Genomic DNA, 23625 nt, shown 5'->3' with positions numbered 1-23625 from the left:
GAGGTATAGACACACGTGATAAGAAACATTCCGACCTGCATCCAAGATATCTGCCGGTATTTATTCATATAACTCTTCACAATAGGTCGGGATTATCCAATATGGACGAGCGCTTTCATTACTTCGATCCATAAATCATTAACATCGTGTTCCATAGCGCCCGCGACCCCCTGAACATTCCTAAACACGTCGGTTTCCAACATCACAATTTGATGACTCAGCAGAAAAACATTTCTTGTAATATTTCAGGAAATTTATCATCCTTAGGATGTAACGATATAATCTTTTATTCAGTTGATATTAGGCAGTTTCCGGCTTGTCCATGGCACAATCGAATGTATCCACATTTGTGGACTTATCATTAGTCAGTGGGCCACATACAGCAGTCAGAATAGTGAACAGGCTTCATCTAAATTTTCGGGGTTTAGGCCTCTTACCAAGGGCCAGTTGCACAGTCATGGTTTAGATTTAAGACCTGTCTAAAGCCAAGATATAGCAAATCACAAAACTTAAAAACCGGTCTCACGATTCAAGGCCACGTTTGGAATTAAGTCACGATTTTGCAATTAGGCACTGTTCTTTCTGTCTACCTTTCGAATGTCAACCATGGGTTCGTCTTGCTATGGTATATGAAATCTGATCGAAATGATGATCATTTGTAACTTCATCCAGATGATGTTTGCCTTCACAGGCACCACCAGCGACTGGTTCACAGTTAGTCGAGTCTCGATAACCAGGCGTTACTGATTCAGGCAACAGGGTGATATACCCAAACCCAATAAGTTTGGTGACAAAGTGTTTGTGTCAGCTTTTGATATACCCATGCCCCTATCTATCCAATAGTGATGAAGCGATGTGCCATTTATGCTTGTCCCCAGTAAAAGAAGTCGAAATTACCATCTCCATATACTTATGTATGATGATAGCACTAATATAGAGTTCCCAATTTCCCACCCGGACAATAGTTAATTTGTCATTGTGGCCTATCTATTTGCATACGTCCTTTTCGCTAATAACTAATAAATCAGTTTCTTCAACGGTGTCGTCGCCTTCTCCGAAAATGGTCGCGTTTGAATTTACGAGAGTAAGATTTGGTGTATCATTAATAAAGCAGCTGAATGGCAATTCATCAGTGGAAACACTGTCGCAGTTTCCACACACCTGTCACCTGTTTTTATAAATCGACTGGCGCTACGTTAAGTGCTCATTGTCACTTGCTCCAGTGGTAGATATGATTTACAACTGGCCAGCTTCACCTCCCGCGTTAGTAAACTGACCAAGGATGAGTACCCTCCGTTACTACTTCGCCGGTATCGACGATGACTAAACGAATAGTCGAATGGACATTGATGAATAGCGCCAATTTCATTATGTCATTACTATTAACACAAAAGGTGTCCCGACGCTCATAAAACAGCATGGATAGCGCGCTCTGGCTAGTGGTAAGTAGCTGAAGTATTCGCACAACATTCGCCACAGTTCCCCCCAAAGAACTTCTAACATCAGCAGATCCTGGTTGCTGCTACCGCCATAGCTGTTAAGGAAGGCGGGGAGGTGGGCTTATAATATCCTGGGGAAGAGACCCTGCATACTATCTAAACTATGGTTGCTCAGTGCCATTTTGTCTTTCGCGGTCGCTACAAGTGCTATGTAAGTCCAGTGTCTAGTCAATAAAATAGGCATAGGGAACCACAACACCAGCTCCTTTTCTATCAAAATAATTAACCTGAAATCATAAGATAGTAGAAGCCATCTGTATCTACATTCTACTTTAACTCTTTTCAACCACATATAATGTCCTCGGACGATTTGTGGCTAATTTGTCATGTTATTTTGTATGATTATGTATAAAGAAAATAAAATCTATGGTTATAAAAAACAACACCAGCTATACCGCAAGATGGCGTGGCAAGCACTCAGACGTGCGTTGTCAAAATCAGTTCATTTTCAACCAACTTTGAACTGAATATTTTAGTCTCCCGAATCCATACATTATCACCGGACCCACCAAATACACACTAAATTCATTTTCTACTCAGTGATTGGTAAAGTCTTCATTGATAGTCGATTTAATCAAGAGAAGAGTGCATTCGAATTTAATCAAAATGTAGAAGATATTGAACGCAGAAGACCGAGTAAAAACTAGCAAACTTGGTGGATCTTCACTTGCCATAAGTGGAATCCTCGATTACCACAGTAGCGTCGGGGGGTTCCTCATAACTTTTAGAAACGAGATTGAGAGAGAAAAGATGAAGCTGAGTGATCGCAGATATGAAATGGTTCTTTTTCCTCGTCATCGACGATGTGTTAAAATGCGGAGTCCCACCAGATAGTTTTAATTGACAGTGGTTGAAAAGGATGAGTCACATATGCTTACACGAACCGCTATACATTTCCCAATGTCAACCTCTGGGATCGAAAGTAGATTAGTAAAGCTTCGAGGATTTTTCAAACATTCTCGATTTTATCAGTAATGGACCTTAATTCCGAGTAAGGTTAATTACACTTAGAAAAAAGTTCTCCAGACACAATTACTCTGGGATTTAGGGATCATCAAATCTGAGCAGAACGCGACGGAAATGTCTATTACCGTTCTTCATATATTGTCAAAATCTGTGCGGATGATATCAGCGCAGATTTAAACTCAACGGTTTCTGCTCTATTGTTTACTCAGTGTAATGACGTAGCGGAAAAGTCCACGTTCCGCCAGATCGGTTGTAAATCGCTTTGCGCGCGCGTCAACGCACATACAACGCTTCTCGGTATAACCACCGAAAAATCCAATTTTCTCTGGAAACAAAACCAATCTTTTCTTTAAATTTGCTTTGCATCGTTTGCGCAAAAGATCGGAAGGCGCTGGCAAATAGTGTCGAATACATTGTTTTCGGCGTTAGGTTGATATCGGGAAATTAGAAATCATGCTCGGGATTGTTCTTGATTTCAAACAATGACGGACAGATCCGCGGTAAGGTCGGAATTTCAGAATGACTCCTCGCATCACGCAGAAAAAAATGAATAAATGATCATGGTGTCACGCAGACGACGGGCCATTCTTTCTAATTAGGGATTCGAACCCGATTGCATCTTGAGTCGAACACGGTCCACGTGGGTACTGACACTCGGCATGTTAGAAGCCACATCACTGGAGATAAAAAAAGTCCTGGTCCAATATTTAGTACAGGTATAAATCATCTGGACCTGCTTAGATTTTCTGGGTCGTTTTGGGATATGAGTGATGGAATGTAGTCAGTAGAAGTTACCGTTGTTTGTTGACGTAAAGACACAGCTCGATAGAAAGACCCTCAGTTTGAAATGCCTGTTCATCCCTAGAAGATTTGACCGATGGTCTCTCGTCAATAGGAGGAATTCAATGACAATTTAAAGCCGTCGGATACTCTGCGGGATCAGCTTCGTTTCTCTGGGGATGGCGGATGAGCGACAGAAGCGATTAGTAACACAATACCATGCTAAATGATATCTTCATTAACTAATTCACGAACCACCATCGGCATAAGCCTACCTTAAGTACGGCTATTACCTAGCGGGACGGCTCTGTCTCTATCTGCCGATAGTAAAAGCTGATATTTAAGACAATATTGACGGCGAATCTCACGTAGGAATTGACGATAACAATAGACTAATATGAGCAGGATATTGCTGTATGGTAATTCCGCAATATATTTTTAAGACCGGGACAATAGCATGCGTCACTCATTGCTAGAAGGCTTTGCCGAAAGCGATGTTTTTGGATTAAATGTATAATATTTTCGTCCCAGGGGCACGGACCTTTTGTGCTGTAATGTAAACTCGATTTGCTTCGTGTTTTCTATTTTTTGCGCGATTGATTTTGCGGGAAGACAAACGAACCCGAGCGACGATCTAGTGATAATGGACTCGATCTTCGAATATGTTCGCTGTTCCTTTTAATCCCGTTCAAGTTTCGCGTATCGTCGGTATCGCGATGATTAGACACCACTCGGGGCTAAGGATTAATATTTAAAACAACTCTCATTGGAAATTATCGCTCTGTGTCTTCTATTTTTTTCTTAAAATGATGACATGTGAGCTGCGCTGAGAGGTTGATCGACGATACACTGTTAAACCTGCTGCTGGAGGCGTTTAAATTGATCCGACTTAATCCGCGTCATCTTTAGTATCAATCTTGACTCTTTCTTGTATTCTTCTGGACCGATTTAAAGTTCGTCGCGGGGAAAAAGTTATCTCGAATTCGCAGGCGACGCTATTCACTCACCAGGCGCGTAATATCCTCGGTTCAAATTAAATTGTTTGAAGTGATAAAACTTTAGAATGTAATCAGTGTCGGTTCTAAATCTTGTAATATTCGCGCCTCTGCCATGACAACGTTAACAGGGAATTAAACGAAGTAGGAAATCTTTCGAAATACGGGTGATAAAGTTTGACGAAGAATTTCTTTTCGTCGGTATGATTAATTTCCACGCTAACAGTGACTCTTAGTTCGACGAACTCGTGATCTTCGACTGATGTCCATCAATGATAGAATTTTAACGAGGTTTCGACAGTGACGTGACGTCGAGAAACACCTCTCCGACAACAGCGTCACAACGCTGATAATCCCGAAGAAAAGAGGGAGAGTCTCGTGTGTCAAAAGGCTCCGAGTCATTTACATAAGTCACACAATCAAACACAATCAAACAAGCCTGTCGTCAGCAATACGCATTGTAGCCCTCGCCAATACGTCAATTTCAAACACACTGACGGATGATAACAAAATTATATTGAAGTTTTCTTTAATATCGCACCACAATGTTCGGCCCCCAGGGGTCTTAAGCTATCGCGACAGGCCTCCGTTTCCGACACATTCGTCCGAGGAACGGAAGACTGAAGAAAGAGTTCTGTTTTCTGATTGTCTTCCTAGCGGTTTTCGGCCTAAGGCTTTATATACATAGCCGTCTTTATTGAATTTCTCGGAAAAGTTGAAAGCCAACGCGCTGACGATGATTTCATTCTATTCGAAAATTTTTGTTCAACAATTTACTATATATAGATCGATAGGCGTCAAAACTGTTGTTTTACTCACGATAAAGATGAACGCCCTCAACCCCTGAAACATATGCATTGTTTCGTTGGATAACTGTATGGGATGACAATTACATAATTAAAATGATTTGTAATTCATTCTAAATAATCAAGTTGATTCATTCTAAATCCTCATTCATTCTATATAACAATCAAGTTGAATATAAAATAACATTTTTAAAAATGAGAGAAAGGAAACAAGGAAACAAAGTTTTAAAGTTGATAAAACTTGATGAAATTCAAAACCTGCTTAGCTCACATAAATTTACTGAAATTATTTTTTCATTTACAATTTATTCAGCAATTAAAGTAGATATAATTACATTTTTGTCGAGTGCGAGAATGGAATAAGGGTGGTTGAAAATAGTCAAATAAAAAGATGAAGTCAACTGGATTGTATCGAAAGCTTTGCGAAAAACTCAGAAATCGGTTGTTTTAACGTCGTTACAGAATGCCCAAATGACTTTAATATTCCGGTGATTCGGTTTCGATATTTAAATGAATCATTCGTATATCGAATTACTCCGCGCGGCCGCAACAAAATCAGATCGATTTGAAAACGGCGGCCGCGCGCACTAAACTACAAAATGAACAATCGAAATTTAACGGCAGAATTTCCCCAAACAACGTATCGAATGGAAAAATTCAATTCTAGTTTTAAAAAATTAGGATTTGATTTCTGTCAGTGTTATGATCAGAGTTGTCGTTACCTGTGGCGGTGAACAGCGCAAGAACTATAGAATTGTGTTCGCTATAATGAATTGTCCGTATAGGAAAAAAATTCATTGAAATCTTTCCGCCTTTTTTGCGAAAACGAAATTTTGTGACGAGCGAAAATATGAAGATGACGATTCAATGAAACGCGACTGAACAATCAAATCCGTGCCAGTCGAAAGAATATCACGTTTTTCGCTGGCTGATCGAGTTAGCCCGATTTGAGGTCTAAACTTTTTGAATCGGCGGCGGTGACTCAGGCCCGCGAAAACCTAATAAACATTTATAGAATTCGATCACAGCGAATCGTGAATTAGCCTCAAATGACATTTAAAACTTGGGCAGAGAATTCTACAATTGAACGCTGGTCCTGCGGCAGAAACGGCGGCGCGATTCCGCGATTCGTACGTGGCGAAATCTACGACGACCCGGTTGCGCCGGATCACGATTGAATCGATGATGATGATGACGATGATGATGAAGATGATGATGACGATGATTCACTGGTGCCCGGCGATAAAAACCTTCGTTCAGGTAATCGTATAAAATACGTGCATTTTCGAGCCGATCATCGGCTAACTCGATAAAAACACATTATCACATTCCCGAAATATGTGTCGCATTTATCGAGTTAAGCTCGAGAGGTTTTTTACAGTGTAAATTGTTTGCAACGCCTTGATGTTGTAATGAAATGAAAAACTTCACGCCGACCAAAAATACGGTTACGCGGCGACTTCTTGACTCCGTAGTTGATGATTTCGTGTGCAATTTACGAACTTTGCGTAACGGAATTAAGCGGTCAAGCACGTCATCGTCGAATGTGGTGGAGAAATAAACTTGAAGGAGTTTACTGCGAGCAGGTTTTATACTTTTATCGATCTTCAACGGAATTACGGCGTGTGTTGTGAAGTACTCGGGAAGAAATCAGGGGCAGATTTTGGTTGTAGGGTGTTTGCCGAGTCAGATAAACGCGATAAACTGCGGGCGTTGATAATTAGAGGCCCCGGGCTGTTTGATCGGTGATTGCCCGGTGACAGCGCCTCTGGTAAAATCGGTAAATCAGAAAAACTTCGTCTGCATTTGAAGGTATTTCAGCGCTAACAATGCCCCGAATTTTCCATCGTGACATAAAATAGATTGCATCCGATACGAAACCGAATTTTCCCCATGAATGTGATTCGATTTGGCCCAGACAGAAGTAATATTCATCTTATCTGTTGGAATCCGAGATTTTATTAGCGGACAATCGTCTGTGACACACGTTGCTAATGACGACGGTCATCTTAGTGACGGTTCGTTCCCATCCGTCAAAAGCCAGGCGTAGTAATCCAGTTAACTGGCTGTGGCCCGGAGTCAGTCAACCAATACTCCATACGTCAAACATGATTTATGAAAAACTCGCGCTACATTTTACAGATTTTACACATGGTGTCACAGATAAACGCGCCGTCTTAACTTCAGCCGCTGAAATGATTGAGTCACCTTTGATTTCGAGATTTCCATATTAAAAAAATTAACGGATTTTTAACCACACCTGGCCGAGTGACGTCATTGCGACCACCGAGGTTCTCGCACCTGCCATATTGCAACAAAGTCGTCACAAGTCCTCTTTACCGTTAGTGCTAATGTATTTCCAATTTAGTTATTACCGAGTCATCATTTCAAATTAATGATCGACCCGACTACGACGACTTTGAGCGTAAATGGAAATCAAGCGTTTCAATCAACAATAATCCTACTCTGTCTTTTTACGAATATTGAAAAAATAATGGATTTATGAAAAAATTTATGAAGGGTTTTTTATAATCATCTCGATGGACGGACGGGTCTTAGTTTCTGATAGCGATACTGTGATTGGCGTTGTTGATAAGGTTAAATCAATCCTAACAGCACACGTCAGTGATTCATAGCCAACACCAAGTTCTACTCGAACCAAGCCTATTAAACATTGTTTTCATAACACTGATGAAAAAAGTCGTACATAATTGCTGAAAATGTCCGGAAGCGCGTGAGATTCGACACGACGGCTTTTGAATGTGAGTCACCCGAGACACAGCCATACAGACCACATTACAGTATAAAGCTGTACCTTTGCGAGTCGACACAATCTCATTGTAATAGACACAATTAACCACATACCGACGTGACGGAAAGCTTTGATCCTGGAAAAATTAAAACCGCTAGGAACGATGTTTCAGCACCGGCGGTCGGTGTCAAAAGTAAAAGATGGATAGCTAGAGAGAAGGGAAAGGAGAGGGATGGAGAGGGAGAGGAGAGAGAGTGAGGAAAGTGGAGGAGTAAAGATACTAGAGGGGTAGATGAGCCGAGAGTAGATGGGGAGTGGGAGGGAGGGAGGGAAAGAATGGATGATGGAGAGGGGTATGTAGAAGGAAGATGAGAGACAGAAAGAGTGGTGAGTAGAGGAAAGGGAGGGCAGACGTGCTGTGAGTCAGATTAAATCATTCCTCAACTCATTCTGTACACCGTCAGTTCAGAGTTATTGTGAATCGCAGTTTTAGGCCCTGCAGGGATGTGAAATATATCCCCGTGTTTGTCATCTCTGGCGCTGTATTGTCACGCTGGTACGTAAACGCATCCGCCCCGTCATCCCCCAATGGTGCTGACTGTCGCCTTATGCTTTGAAATACGATCCCGAAATCTGCCGCCGACAAACGTTACGCAATAAAACCGCAGCGAATATCAAATATACAAACGTGTGCATAAGCAATCGATTACAGATTGAAAAAAAAATCGACGACTATTCGCGACCGAAGGAACTAATTTCCAATCATGTCAGTCAAATCATAAATAACTGTTGAGATGGGACACTAGGTTCGTGCTGTTCGATGATACAAAATCCCACAGTCAGAATGAAAAAAGAGCTCGAAAAGGTTTTCTTTAGTGAATGATCTAGTTATTTTCAACGTTTCGACTATATCCTAATAGTCATCTTCAGTAGAACTGAAATACCGGAGTACTGTATTCCTGAAGGTGACTATGAGGATAAAGTCGATATAGTGAAAATAACTTATTCACAATTAATCTGACTTTTTTCTGAAAGATTCAATATTATCCGTCAAATAGCGTACCAATGAGATCTATCAACGTTTCAAAATAAAAACTTAAGTTATTGATATTAATAGATTATCATTAATCGAATAAGTTTCGTTCTATTGATTTCAAGTGGGTGTACGACAGACAGACGTTGACCACTGTCCGCTAATTTTTCAATTAAAACTCGTCATCGCGTCTGATCTTTTTGTGACATTGTCATATTCCGTCAAATATCGCCCGAACGAAAACTCGTGATTAGTGAAAATCACTTCGATATCCGGAGCCCGTTATCGAGGAAACAATAGCCGCGTCTACGCTGTGAATGATGGCTTTTGAGACGTGAAATGACACCGGGTTGACGAGTAGTGAAAGCAGTAACACTGACAGCTGCCTGACTGAGAGAGACAACGTGAGAAAAAAAATCTAGTTTTATTTCAAGTGCAGCGCGTTTTCATTGTATTGCTCGCTGATAAAACGCGTCTCAAGGGATTTCCATATAATGATAACCCGGTGTACTATCAGAGGCGTGGCCCTAAACTCCCAGTGAGGGGTTGGGTGTGGGTTTACTGAACAACAAAAATCACTCTTCACATTAACATCATTCAGACTACCTACGTTATTTAGAACGTGTGCTAGATTTAGTACATAACAATTTGGAGCGAACCAGGCGTTTATAGTCCATTCTAGAACGGACTAATTTAAACCGACCAAAAAGACCGACCCTTAGTCCGTTCTTTATTTTAGAACGTGTGACTAGAAATTTTGCTGTCATTGCCCGTCAAGCGAAGTGTGTGTCTATTAGCGGGACCAGTGATAAGAGCTGGTTCAAAAACGCACAGCATTATTTGGTCCATTCTTAATCTGTTCCGTCGGCGCCCTCGACAAACCTCCTTTTGAATCCAATCCTTTTGAATTAATGTAAATTTAAGAGAGAAAAACAGGGACGATATACATCTGAGGATATAATTGTCGGCTTTGAACACAGTAAAATCAATCGCCCGAAGCCCGGGTTAATTCGCACCCAGCGTTGCCTGGTCAGTTTAGTATGCCGCTCACGTGGCGGTTCGAATCCGTTGGATTAAGTCGAATTATTACCGACGTCGGTGTCGGCGCGTTCGTACATTCCGGTCACGGAACACTAAACCAGTTTCATTGCAGCTCTCAAACAATAAATTCGCGCAATGTAAGGCGACTCCGGAATCAATTTTCCTTTACTATTGAAATTTTTCCCCGCCGGTTAAGATGTAATCAATGACCGAGCCGGCTTCTTTACTTTCTAAAGATGCTTTTAAACCGTGCCAACCTTCTCAGATAACGATTAGAGAACCAGCAGCAGCGCTCACAATAAACACGCACTGGATGTAACCTGTGTCTAGACCGCTGAATGCTGCTGCTGCTGCTGCTGGTGACGGAATGGAATAATAAGTTGAAATTTGCACTTTGCAACAGACTGCGAGATAATGGAAAATACATATCAGCTTATATCGGTAATTCTATACACGCGTGCGTCAAATACCAGATATTTTATTCAACTTCCATTTTCCAATTGCAGTTTTTCATATTTCATTTTGTCGTGCAACCCACGCGACATTTAACACAGTAAATAAAATGTTTGAATTTAATTGAGCAGATGGCAGCACAGTGCGACATATCGACCGATGCATAGCGCATATTCAAATGACGCCGAATAACGGCCCCAGCGTGTAATCCGAAATATATATGCAAAGGGTATAAAATTCGTAAAAATCGCCAACAAGTCACCGCATGACACGACGGTGCATATGAAACTAGTAATAAAATTACTTGTACATCTCTGCCTTACCATGCCAGTAAATATTTAGTCTACTGGCATGGCTTTTGGAGGCAATTTCCTCGAGATTAGTCCGGTATACCACCAAAGCTAACATTTTCTATTGATCTTCGGCCATTGCGTTCGCCTTAAGCAATATTAATATCGTCTAATGCAATAACGGATTGTGACTAAAAGATATAATATTGCTTATTGCAGTCAGCGACCTATGAACGATGTCTCTACGTAGATCACAGGATCGCTGAGCTACACGCAACAGATACAAATATATGATACTTAATATAACGACCGAGTACTCTCAGAAAGCACTGCACAAGTAGCAAACAGCTTTAGATACGTAGATAAATATATCATCATATGATGTAGACAAATATCGTATCATCTATAGTTAGTAATAGATCTCGTGTAACCGATCTGAACTGGTCAATATTCTAGATAAAAAGGAAACAGTGCAGAAATCGAAGATATATAGAAATTGTGTCTACAAAACTCCGTTAAGGTTTCATTTTCCAAGCACCACTGCTATATCGATGGTAGCAAAGGCCCCTGGTATAATGATGATTAAGTATATGCACCAATGCAACGATTGCAAATCAACTATATTTCTACTCTTAACCGACAATTTGGACAAAGTATTGGAACAAGTTGTATGTTAAGATAGAATTTCGGAAGGTACAAAATGCATAGGACAAAATGTACGGGATAGTGTACTTTGACAGGTCATTAAAATCAAAATCTCGCGAGTTGCCACTAAAATCTAAAATGTTTTTTCGACGCTTATGTTGGTCCTGGATATTGTTTTCCACGTGAGAATCAGTCCAAGGCCAAGTCGGTTGTCTGAGTCAGTGGATATTATACAGTTCCACAGATGCAGTAAGATATAACACAGCTTGTATCCTCCCAAGTTGACATTAACTACGTATAATCAGTAGGTATCACACTTACGCAGTAACTAGACCAAAAACCCAAGTATCAAACCGTCTCATCGCCGATGAAACGAAGCGAAAAGATAAATGTTTCTCGGCCTTGCAAACAACAGCCTGTAGACTTAACAGATGTCTTCTAAATGATCATCAAACTGAACATTTGTCGTTTGTACATGCGCGGCGTGTAACTAACGCGATATATCTGGCTAATTTTTTCCATAATGTTGACATTTACAGGCCAAACAGGTTCGCGTACGGACATCGCTAATCGTCAATTAACAATTATAAATGGCTCGCAGAGAATAGCCGCTAGGATTATCCGAACGAAGATCAAAAGGACTATTGTACAATCACGGTTAGTGCTATTATCACAATGTATATTTAGCATTGATCCTAACTTTTGATGCTGGGATATTATCTTAAACTTCTTTTAGTAGACGGGTAAGCCTTCAACCTATTCCCTCGATACCTTCATTCGGTGGAGCTAAATCAATTTGTAGGATCTCAAAACTGCGCGGGCTCAGTCGAGGGACTTGTGCATCTACTATCGTTCAAAGAATGGCTCAATATTAGAATTGTGAAGGTTATTAGCCTAAGGTAAAAATGTTTAGTTGCTTGGAGGTTCGGTAGAAAGATGAGGATATGCTGGTAATGGTAAACACCATTGCAAATTTCATGACATCTCAAACGGTGCAACTATTTTGACCACGGATCCATAAGCGTTAACAGTTGGATGAACTACACTCAGGATTTGCCACCATACGTAGGACTGAACATCATGCTAAAGAACACGGTTAACTTTGATGATGGCGCACTTCTAACAGTTAGAGAGGGATTTGCGCACACTGACTCAGTGGTGCAATCTGATGAAGTGATATGGCAAGTCGTCCTGGCCTCTTGACCATCCATCTTAATACCACATTTCACTGGTGACATTATTATTTCGTCATAACAATCTCTAACGAATCCATAATCGCCTCATTCAGACTATACCGACCAACAGTCACACATCCGACAACCAAATGCCAGTCGACTTCAAGCGCTGGCTGTGTGAAAATCCGCGCGACCTTACGTGCTGAGTCATCCATCACCTTTTAGCATGAGACGCGATGAGATGGTCATCTTCTTTATGCGTCTTATGAAACGAACGTCAGATTCATTTGGACAGATCGAGCAGAAAACACGACAAGAGTCTTGATTGACGCCTGACCAAAACATGTTAACATCGTTCTCATTTGGACATAGCTGCCGGCTATATATATATATCGTGATAAGGACTGCGTGTGTAGGATTCCTGCTACTCAGGAATGTCCACGTACTGCCTGGGGCTGAATATGTAATGCACCAGTTACTAGGGCTTATTTACTACATTTAATCTAATCTACACTGGCCACTTAGAACTTTACATATTTGTTGCCCAGGACTTGATATGACTAATCATGGGTTCTCGAGAATTCAAGGATTGGTTACTGTACCGCGATCAGTACGGACACAGACGCGTTGGATGACATTCACCAGGTCGAAGATGCCATCCTTGTTGCATATGAGATATTAGTTGGGGACGTTATGGTCTTGGAAACTGTGGTTCGTCTAATGCTTCTTGATGGCCACTTACTTCTTGATCATTGCATCCAGCAGGAAGTTGAAAGCATTCAAGATCCTTTACTGACACTTAAATGATAGTCTTTTCTTCCCCCATCATATTCTAATCTTCTTATGTCTTTGTCTGAATTTCAGCTTTGGACAGGGCGTGCTGGTCTGGAATGTGTTACCTTTATCTAATTTATGAAAAGTATCGGCTTTTAACCCTAGGTTTAACATGTGACATACGTCTGGCATTCGTGACCCCCAAGTCTTAAATGTGACGAGCCCCGGAACAATTAGGACAATTTATTCAAAGTCACATTATTGTAATTATGACAAGACGGTCAACACAGTGACGTGAGTCACAATACTACGTCGGGCACCTTGAGGAAAAAACCTGACAGCTCGATCCATCAATGCGAGCCTGAATCCGAAATATACATACAGATGATTGATGAATGAAGCCGGGCTTCTCATAAACCAGAAAGCCATGAAATTGTAAAACGTATACGGGACAATAATCCCCGTAGAAATAATGGCTAGGTTGATTAACTTTTACAGTACGGCTGTGTTAACCTGGACGACCGTTTGTGATAATGAATTCTCTTCGTCTCGCGCTCGACCCGTTTTCAGCGAGAAGACTACTGAAAAGACTGTGCCGACGAACCATCGGGTTTATTGCTCGCTTCAAATGAGCAAAGACGTCCTGTTCCAGTTACGGGTCATACAAAGCCGTCCGGTGGCGCCACGCCAACGACTTCTACTAGATGCACGTAGATGAAATAATATTCTTAGAATAACGTCTTCAATGAGAATCCCAATTTCCTAATTGGATGTTCAGCAGGATTGGATCGATTCTCATTGCACCACTGGAAAAAATACAAATTAAAAATTCCTTTCAAGATGCACTCTAAAGAATTTATCTTCTTTCATTCCCCCTTTAAAAAATTCCACACGCTCGAAGCTGTTTAACAATTCCATCAGTAGCGAAGACATTTCGCCTTTTGTTTCGGGCTACTGTTACAGAGAAAAACCCTCACACGATCTCCTTTAAGTTTTCAAATAGTTTTCCATGAAAAAAAAATATAGAAAATCACGCTTTTACAGAAGTGACAAGTAGAGGAAATTGCTATTTTAGTAGTAGAGCTTGTTTAAACGGAGTTATCGCTGGGAACCCATTGAAGATATTCAGTATTCGCGCCTATGACTCAACCGAGCGGAGAACACGGGGATAGACTGGAGTTTATGCGGAATAAAACACAATTTACATAATTCCAAGTGCGTGTAAGTTGGTGATAATGTGCATCGTTACAGGTTGAGAATATCTGCTGAGAATTTACACAGGCGGATTACCGGCAATAATCTCACAAAATACAAAACCATTTCTCTTTGTGTTTGTGTTAGTGTGTGTGTGTGTGTCTGTGTATCTATTCTTCTTCGGTTACAATGAACAAACGCGACTTAAAAACATATTTCCGAACAACGCCGCGTCTTATCTTTAATTACTGCGTCGATTATTTTCTAATTACCGGAATACGTACGTGTTCCGTACTGAGACGCTTTTCAAAAGAAATTTCATTCGAGTTTATCCTTTATAGAAATGATTGTGTTTTCAAATGAAATCTTACTTTACAGCTTTTTCGTATACGTACGTCGCAGGGTATGGCCGTGAAGTCATGTGGGTAATCCTAGGCTCGATTGAAAAACGCGCTCAAATTTCATAAGCAGTAATGGACTATGGAAATGTAACTTAAGCTGAAGTGATGAATGGATAGACATTCGCAATGTGTCGCATATCAAGACTTGAGTGCCAGACCAATAATGAAAAACCGCTTTCCAGCTAGGAACCATTATCAAGGTAATGATAAGCTATGTTGGAAATGAACTACGCTGTAATATTCGGCTCATTGAGAAAATGAAAGAATGATAAAAGTTTGTTTCGGTATTTTAGTAACAGTCGGTTGCAGTTGGGTTGCAAGAATCTTCATTCAAGTCATCGATTCGTGTAATAGATACCACCGAGATCCCGTCGGTTTTTTACGATCCAATCGCGCTTTCGATAAATTGCGGAGTTCGTGGGCAAATAAGCCACGGCTTTACGTCAGCAGACACGGGACTGTCAATCACAAACAGCAGAGTGGTGTATGTATATACGCACCGAGACTAGCGAGATTCTGCAAACTAGTGACCATGATATGAATTACTCTTCCAGATGACTAGCAGCCACATTCCGTCCATCAGACACACAGAGCCAGAAACTGAAGTTGATTAGTTTCGCCGAGCGGAACTCACCGGACAGATCGAGAAATAACACAAAAAAAGCAATTCAAACAAAGCGGCGCAGTGACCGATAGTTTTAATGATTCATAAGTCAACATGGGGATGCTTTGCCGATTCACTGAAATTCTCATTGACGAGCTTTCGCGAGTATTTCTTTATGTTTATTTCTTACTTCTTATCGTCTCAGCGAAGGTCTAGCTCGTGTTCGATTCCACTTGCACAATTAGTTCCTAATCTCATCACTAGGGCGCGTAAATCCGTAAGATATCTCTATCAGTACGTTTTTTTCGTTGAAAACACGAAAGTTGGTTCATAAGAACATATAATATATATACCACTGTTCGGCATAATTAGTTCATGCCACCAGGGAGGGGACTGCACAGTGAAAAGAACTGTAATGCAAAAATCTGTTATCGCTGCTTTGCAGCTATATTTATTTATCAACTATATGTTTTCGATACAAAAGCGTCAGATGCCAATCGTGAAAACCAAAATTTACAAACAGTACCGAATAAATGATTCTGATCCTATTACGCTACAAATTGCCTTTAATAGGAGCATTTAGAATAGGAAAATGTGTCAAAACATCATTACACACAAAACCGAATCCAATCGAATGAAATAAAGTGAGCAATTTGCGTAACTGCGCACAGAGATTGATGGTAGTGCACGCGTATAACATCCACATCAGCTTAGAAATCAAATTACGAGAAAACTTTCCACAGAAACGTATAATTTTGTATACCGGCCACTTGAGGCCCATAAAACCCTCATTATAAACCTTTTTCTTGAACAGGACCCTTGAGCCGGGCAGGAATTTTTCAATCAAAGTCGAATCCCCGAGGTCCATTCACCAGCCAGTGAACCAGTCATTTCCGAATGAGTAATGACACTCGTCGTAACGAGGGATTTTAGAAAATTTTGTCGATTTATCTATTCTTACCGTTCTTATAGCGAACACTTGAATGTTTAATGACAGCGGACGAGTAGCTGTCAAACAATACACGCGACTCGGTGTAATCAACAGAAAATAGTCAATTTTCCCCCGACCCGCCGCTGTATAAGCTACGGATATAGAATAGATCTGGACGGTCTTTGTTTAGAACTAGCAGGAATCCGTTCTCTGCAAATATTAGATTAGATTCTATCGAATTTTACCAAAACGATAATCAATGTATCTCCCGACGCGCGCTGCGGTAACCGTCGCGTCCGTTCGAATCCGACCAATAACGACCGGCGTCTCATCGAACAAAACAAATCTAATAATATAATTGGCTATTTGCTGTTTGCGGTGGCGTTGTTTTCGTTTAGAGACAGTACACACGTGTACGTGCGCGAGGTACGACATGAATCACGCGATTTCGCAGCCGAGACACAATAACGCATCTCGACGATACCAAAAACCCGTTGCAAGATAATGTACAGGAAATATAATTTAGCGCGAAACACAATAGCCTATTGATTACATAAGCGAGTACTGAATTATGGTATCGAGAGGACGAGTATTTTTCAGTGAGTCAGTCGACTTTGGTCATTCTGGTCGGTTTCGTTTTCACAAAGCGCTACATGATTAACGAAGAAAAGTTACAAATTGAATATCGCCGAAGCGGGGACGAACGTCGCCGAGAAGAAAACACGAGCAGATTCTGATTACGATTCATAAATCGACCGATAAAAGCATCAAGAACTAACTACTGCGTTGCCAGATACAATACGCGAGATAGCATCGTTAATTTTCATTCTCGTAATAAAGTTTCTATCGCTCCGAATATCAGTCCGATCTCGAATATCAGATACGTACGACAGACAACGTACAAAAAAGTGAAGAGTTACGTAGTTAGAAGAGTAAGTTTCCCTCTGAAAAGTTAATAGAAAAGCTCAACGCGGAACGCACCCGACACAGGGACACGGAAACACGGAGGAGGCAGAAGATGTTTCCCGGTTTCCCTGTGTCGTGCGCGTTAGGATTTAAGACCCCCAGCATTAAGATATAGAGGACGGGATCATTTCTACCTATCTCATATTAAAACGACCATTTTGAATAGTGCGCGATTTTGACGAGAAGAATGATTTGTTTCACAACGGCCGTTTGCAAATGTCAATAAGCATTTGTCAAAAAAAGTCTTTTTTTGCAGGTGGATACTTAGCACCAGTCATGGAATGTCCTTGGACTTTATTCATAGATATGTGACTCAGTAATCGTGAGACCTTAATAGAAGCTTTTTATGCCGTTTCGTTATCGTTGAGTATATATGTATACATCATACATAATAACCACACCATCACTGAGTGGCGACAATAGTCTCGACCACTGAGTGCGTATGCATGTGTATTGACAGATTAATTGAGTGATACGACGGCAGTCGATTGTTTGTCATCAGTAGTAATCTTGTTAACAGAGAAACAGTACGAGACATTCTCGGCATAAACAACGAACGTGTATCCCTCGACACCCGCCTCACTGTCAGAATATATAAACAACGGCCTCCATCGTCTTGAGGACTACATCCACCCGGCTTTCCGTACGTCCAAACTGAAAAAAAACGAACACGAACCAGACAAATCATGTTCTCCAGTTCAGGAACCGGTTCCACAGTTCTACATTTCAGGACTCGGTTCTACCAGTACCACAGTTCAAGATCCAGTTCGATTTTACAAGCTTAACGTTTAATCCATACTATCACATTGGAGAATAACACCAAGCTAGACTCGTTAGCTGTTCACATCACGCGAGTAATGTGGCATGATGGTGCCCTGAAAAATCATAAACATTAGTTAAACGTAGCAATAATAAAACGTTATATGTAAGAAAGAAACTGATCCCTGATCTAGATGACATAAGTGAAGCCGTCACTAAAAACTCCGGCCACGGAAATACAAGCGGACGTTCGCATGGATCTACATAGATCTACCTCCGTTCATAAAGCAGGCATTGGCCATTATATCATCTACCGGACTTTAACTACGGATATTTCTAGAGTATACATATCCGGTCGCAATGCGTGTACAGTTTTCGACGCCATTACCTTCATAAAAGAAATATATACTGAAGGTATATAGCTCTACTTACTTACAGTCAATATTGCTAGTTTATTGGATTATACATTTTCTAGATGGCCACTTAGTCGATGCATTTATACGTTTATATTTGTGATGGAAAGAGCTACTTTCGTCTGACATCTACAGGTAACCTATCCATCGATCCAGTTAGAAGCTCGATCGCGGTCTATGTGCAGCATTGGGTCAAACCATGACACTTTTAGTCTGTCTACAAAATGTCGACATTTTACGCGGCGTTGATAAAAGTATCGTTGATCAGAAGAAAACATTTGAAGAAGAAAAAACGGTGTTGAAAATGGCTCATAGAAGATTTAGTCGTAACAGTAGTAAAAATAGTCACTTGTCTCTGAAAGTTATATATCGTGTTCTAACAGGTAGACCTTTCTAAACAATGTTCTACAAACGATGGGGTTTGCGGAAAATCTCTCTAAAACGGTTTGATCTTGTTTTCCAGAGCGCCTATGACACGGAGAGTGCCATAATGTGACATTGCCCCTAGTTGATTTCACCAGAGAAGTGCTTCTCTCCCCACATCCCTGATTTCACCAAGAACCAAGGTTTAGCCTCTACACGTTCCATATGCTGGATATGGATAACGTGTATGGTATCTGAAGTGCAGCAGAGCGGTCCTCACCCGAACGATTATTTCTTTCGCCTATGGAGTTTCCCAGGTTGCGGACAACATACATGCAATATGGTCTTTCAGTTGTGATTACTCATCATGCTCTGTCTGATATGATTAATACTGATTTAATAAATAAACGTATCACACGTGTGCACATCCGAATACTGAAGTTAACAAGATAGCCCACGACGTACCGAATAATTTACTTAATTGATATGATAAATCTTTGTAAACGAATCAATTACCGATGAATGACTGTAGTGGATAATAGTGGCCAACGAAGGCTGGTTTTACCCTGCGGCGGTAGCGGTTCGCTGGTTGACCCCTTCTCGACTTCCGAGTCCTACACGCGGATACAGTACCGCAACCTGAACGTATTGTCCAGTTATCAATTATAAGATTTCCACGATGAAAACGACTCCCTACACCGGCGCCTTCGACTTACACTGACGTCACGACATATTGGTGACATATGGCAATTGCTGTTTCTTTAAGGCAAAAGAAAGAAGTTTCTTCGACTTCGTTTGCCTTTCGCAAGATTCCATTTGCATTACAAGATGAGGAAGTCGAAGTGTATCGAGATTATTACATTTTCAATGAATTCATGAACTCTGGAGACGAAGTAACACAGGTTATTATTGCAGAAGGCTTTATTCGTCAATCTCGTGACTAGAAGACGAGACCTGCTAAATTCTATATCGAAAGATTAATGAATAAGTTATCATAACAATAATCGGTCGAATCAGGTCCCGCGGATGACTGATGTCAAATCGACGCACGCAGTGTCCATCAGTGAGATGCAGACCAGACCAGTAACAATAATACCGATAATACCGACAATACTGCAACTGAATTAACTATTGCTAACAATAATGTCATCTGACTAACCCCAACAACACAATGCACTCACGTCATAACAATAGGATTACAATATTATTCCGGCGTTGTATTTGTTTGTATAAGAACCCGTGCTAACAAGATTCTAACTTCTTATGTTGGTATAGCTTTTCAAATAAGACAATAAGCCGCCCTAGAACCGATCCGACGTTAAGTAAAAGTCCTTTAATTGCATTAAGTATGAATCCACACAGCCTCGAAGCTCCCATCTTAGCTTTGATTGTATTTACATAACGGCAATTATGCATGTATTTGCCACTTAATGGAAAGCATATCACTCCGACATCGACGGTTTTATAAGCCACTTGAAATGATGCACCATTGCAAGGACATATCTTTTAACTCTCTTTCCACGATTTTTTCAACCATCCATCAATCGAAAATGGGAAGAATTCCCTTATGTTACATCTTGTTCTATTTTCTATTTGCCCCCTATTTTTGTCTATGACTCCTTCCTACCAATAATTGCCGAAAGATGCTTGTGCTGTTAATTTAAAATACATATATCTCGATTCAGAATTATTCATGCATAGGTCTTTTTTTAATGAAAATTAGACTTTGTCTTAGGATATTCGTGGAACTTCGTTCGAGAGTCCATGGATGTCGTCTAGTCAAAAATGATCTATTTAGTTCGACGATCTACCGCCGGTGTCTCTACTGTACGGTGGACTATGAAATTCCAAGTTGTTGAACTTGGAAACTTTACGAAATAGAAACCTTTAGATCAGTCACCACCGTCCCCGCTGCGGATTTGTCCTTAGCAGATAAATTGATGACTGGCGGTTTAGAGAATCGGGTGATCGGTTATTCCCTATGGTTAAGTATGGACTGTGGTTGAAGTGAGCTATTTAATGGTCACTGCGTGTCAGAACAAAGCCATACGTTCATTAAACCCGAGTGCCTGTATTTGACAGTGATGGATATATGGCTGTAGCGTCATCGACCTTCCATGTTCACCTTCACCCGTCCGTGGCCGCACGGTCTAAAATTTAAATAATCATCCTGACTGCTATTTTGAGACCCATTAAAATACATGCAATCCAAGACATGATTAGAGTAAAACTCATTGCCATAGAGTGAGAAAAAATGCACGATAATGCAAGCCTTTTTTCATCGCAGTCATACGCCCAGCATAAGTTAGAGAAAGGTAAAAAATTTCAATTTTTTACTTTTAGTGGTATTTTTCACGGAATTTATAACTTGACGCTCTTATATGAAAAGAATTTCGACAAGCTATACGTAGGTCTAGATCATCTGTCCCATGTGAATCTCCTAGTTTACCACATCCTCCCCCGGCAGGGATTCGAACCTGATGGCATCGAGATTGCCACGGCACGAAACCCTGCCATAATCGACCGTGTGCGCAGATACATGCGCAGTTCAGATGATGTGATTTTTAGCCAATCAGAAATCCCGTTTTATTTTAACCCGGGTTATCCCATTTATAGTTCTTCCTAGAAATTTGCCTCAACGATTATACAACGAGCAATCTGATTGGTGCCGCCAGTTTTCGTTCGGAAAGCTGCGCATGTACCTGCGCACCCGGTCTACTGATGCAGGGGTTCGTGCCGTGGCTGAGTGTAGCGATGCCATCAGGTTCGAGTCCCTGCAGAGGTAGGATGAGTTTACCCAGGTTCGGTGGATATTGAATGGAGCATGTTAATATATATCACGTCGTACGGAATAGTACACAACATACATTTACTGATACGTCGTTGTACATCATTATCAAGCCGGGGTGAACGATTTTATCGACCATCGATCATATTACACACATTCACATGATGATGGCAAGAATCTCGATATCTACACGCACGTATTAGTAATGATAATCTGTCTCAGGTACATCAAGAGAAGCCATCTGCCCTCGAACAAAGGTTTCTAAGGCCTTGACTATAAGAACGTTAGTAATGTATATGATATATATCGAGAAACTAATCAGTTATTTCTCATTCATTTTCGAGTATCAATATTCGGGAATTTCAATGCCGAAATTTCATGCTTTCATTTCCATAGATAAGACAAGAAATTCCATATCAATGAATGTTTTCGATTACCTAGAGGTAGACAAGACCTCAGTCAACAGATCGTATCATATTTCCAGCTTGTTAATATCACTCTCAATTTATACATACGTTTTCAGCCTAAGTCCATTTCATAACCGCTGCGAGCACTGTCCTTTCCACACGAGATGATAGGTCAAAGACTTGTGATGACAAAAACAATTTAACGTTTAGAATATTGCGGTAAAGTCATAAATATATACGTATGATTACTTAGCAAATAGCTCAAGATCGTGGAAATAGCGTGGAAAGCCACAAAAATGGTGCTGATCATGAGCATAATGTCCACCGTGTAACAATTTCCTGGTTTGATAGGTAAAATAAACTCGCCTTACAAGAAACCAATGCACACGATACCTGATATGAAACCAAATATGAAACCTTGACCCTATTAGCTTTTTGGGGGCATGTTACCAGTCGTGTGAAGAAAATATAAAATACATGTTGCTAAAAATTGCCTGAAGTCAGCAAATAGCGGGTATTAGGGTTATATTTATTGTATTTCAAGAGACGGAAACATGTAGAAAGTTGTATGAGCGGTACATATATATCTATATTCGCATAAGTGAATTTAGCGCATTGCAGTGAGTGTGTGATGATCGTTGCACCGCGTCGTCGTCGTCGTATCCTGCAGATGATTTTTACCGATGATATAGAAATCGAACGGAATAATCCCCGGCAGCAAGTCGCCGAATTAGGTTTCAATAAACGTTGGCGCTCGTATCGTCAACGCAGATGAATACTAATAAACCGCGTCAAGATGGGCAACAACTCGCGCGGCCGCGGCGCCGGAGAATACCACACTGAATAAACCGGCCAAATTGACACCATATTACCGCTACCCGCACTCGGTCATGTCCGTCCAATTTTCGCGGCGAACAAAATCACTTACATCGCGCGCGATATAAGACGACTTTTGTTGAAGTATTTCGCCTCTTTTCGACGCGGAAGCCACGTGGTGTCGATGTAGACTTGCCGGTTCCGAGTTCATCCAATTACCGGCGGTGCGTGGCGACGATTCTTTGAGCGATGCACCGAGACTAAACGAGTTTGACAATTCTAATAAACATACCGCCTAGTGAAAAAATAGAATTAACGTATACGCACGCACGGTATTGAAGAAGATAGATTGGAATCGAATACAGCCGTTCCTTAGTTCTGATTAGGCAACAACAAGGCTTCGTGCTTGAAGGTTCCAAAGTTCGCGAAATGAAATATATACGTATGGCCAAACTTGCCTCAGAAGAATGCAATATCTGAGGGAAGCGTCGATTCCGCGATAACCCGCCAGGATCGCTAATCAATTTCTTTCAATTTCTTCTACATGAATTCGAGTCAACTGTTTTTAATTAGGAAATCAATTTTCAGGGAAATCTATACCATACACTGAATGAGAATGGGGCTCGTATATGATGGTTCGTTGGAAGCCTATAAGTTCATATTTCAAATGAACTGATTTTCACGAATGACCCAGTGTTTTGTTGCGGGTGGTGCCGGTATACCATTGCCCGTAGTTTAAGGAAACCTTTCCAAAATTGCCACAGAGATTCTGTG

The 23625-nt window shown here is 40.9% G+C and overlaps 1 long non-coding RNA gene across 1 annotated transcript in view; it reads right to left on the bottom strand.

Moving 5' to 3' along the window:
• LOC141906072 (uncharacterized) overlaps positions 1-22366 on the bottom strand; it is a 28213-nt gene extending 5847 nt beyond the window's left edge. The window contains exon 1 of the long non-coding RNA XR_012619298.1: positions 22144-22366. This is a non-coding gene — a long non-coding RNA (uncharacterized LOC141906072). The remainder of the gene's footprint in view (positions 1-22143) is intronic.
• Positions 22367-23625: the final 1259 nt, after the last annotated feature.

The sequence above is a fragment of the Tubulanus polymorphus genome, chromosome 5, assembly GCF_964204645.1.
Source record: "Tubulanus polymorphus chromosome 5, tnTubPoly1.2, whole genome shotgun sequence".
NCBI classification, from domain to species: Eukaryota; Metazoa; Nemertea; class Palaeonemertea; order Tubulaniformes; family Tubulanidae; genus Tubulanus; species Tubulanus polymorphus.
This window is presented reverse-complemented; position numbering and strand designations above follow the sequence as displayed.